Raw genomic sequence first — 419 nt, 5'->3', positions numbered from 1 at the left:
CCCTGGAGGCCGGGAAGTTGAACCAAGCTGAGGGCAGAGGAGCAGCAGCAGGAAGGGGGAGGGGGGGCGGCGCGGGGCCGGGGGCGGGGGGAGGAGGGAGCGGATTCCTCGCTCTTCTGGCCCTGGAGTGAGTGGTTCCGCACCCGGGACTTCATGGCATTTGTCGGTTCTCGGAGCTGGCACCTTGGCACTTGGGGCTGGTTATAAATAAGCCCAATCCTCGCGTCCTAATGAATTCAGTTCTTCGAAACCCCAGAGCCGAGCAAGCGTGTGAAACCAGCGTCCCAGCTCTGCTAACAAGTGTTGCTGTTTCACTCTCTAGTAAAGCTGGGGGTGTTGCGCATCGTGCACAACAACTACAAAGCTGCAAAGTCTTAAAAGAGATCAAAAGCTAGGGTTACACTGGATTTTTTTTCCCC

Source organism: Gavialis gangeticus, unplaced genomic scaffold, assembly GCF_001723915.1.
Source record: "Gavialis gangeticus isolate Ggan-Ray unplaced genomic scaffold, GavGan_comp1, whole genome shotgun sequence".
Lineage (NCBI taxonomy): Eukaryota > Metazoa > Chordata > Crocodylia > Gavialidae > Gavialis > Gavialis gangeticus.
This window is presented reverse-complemented; position numbering follows the sequence as displayed.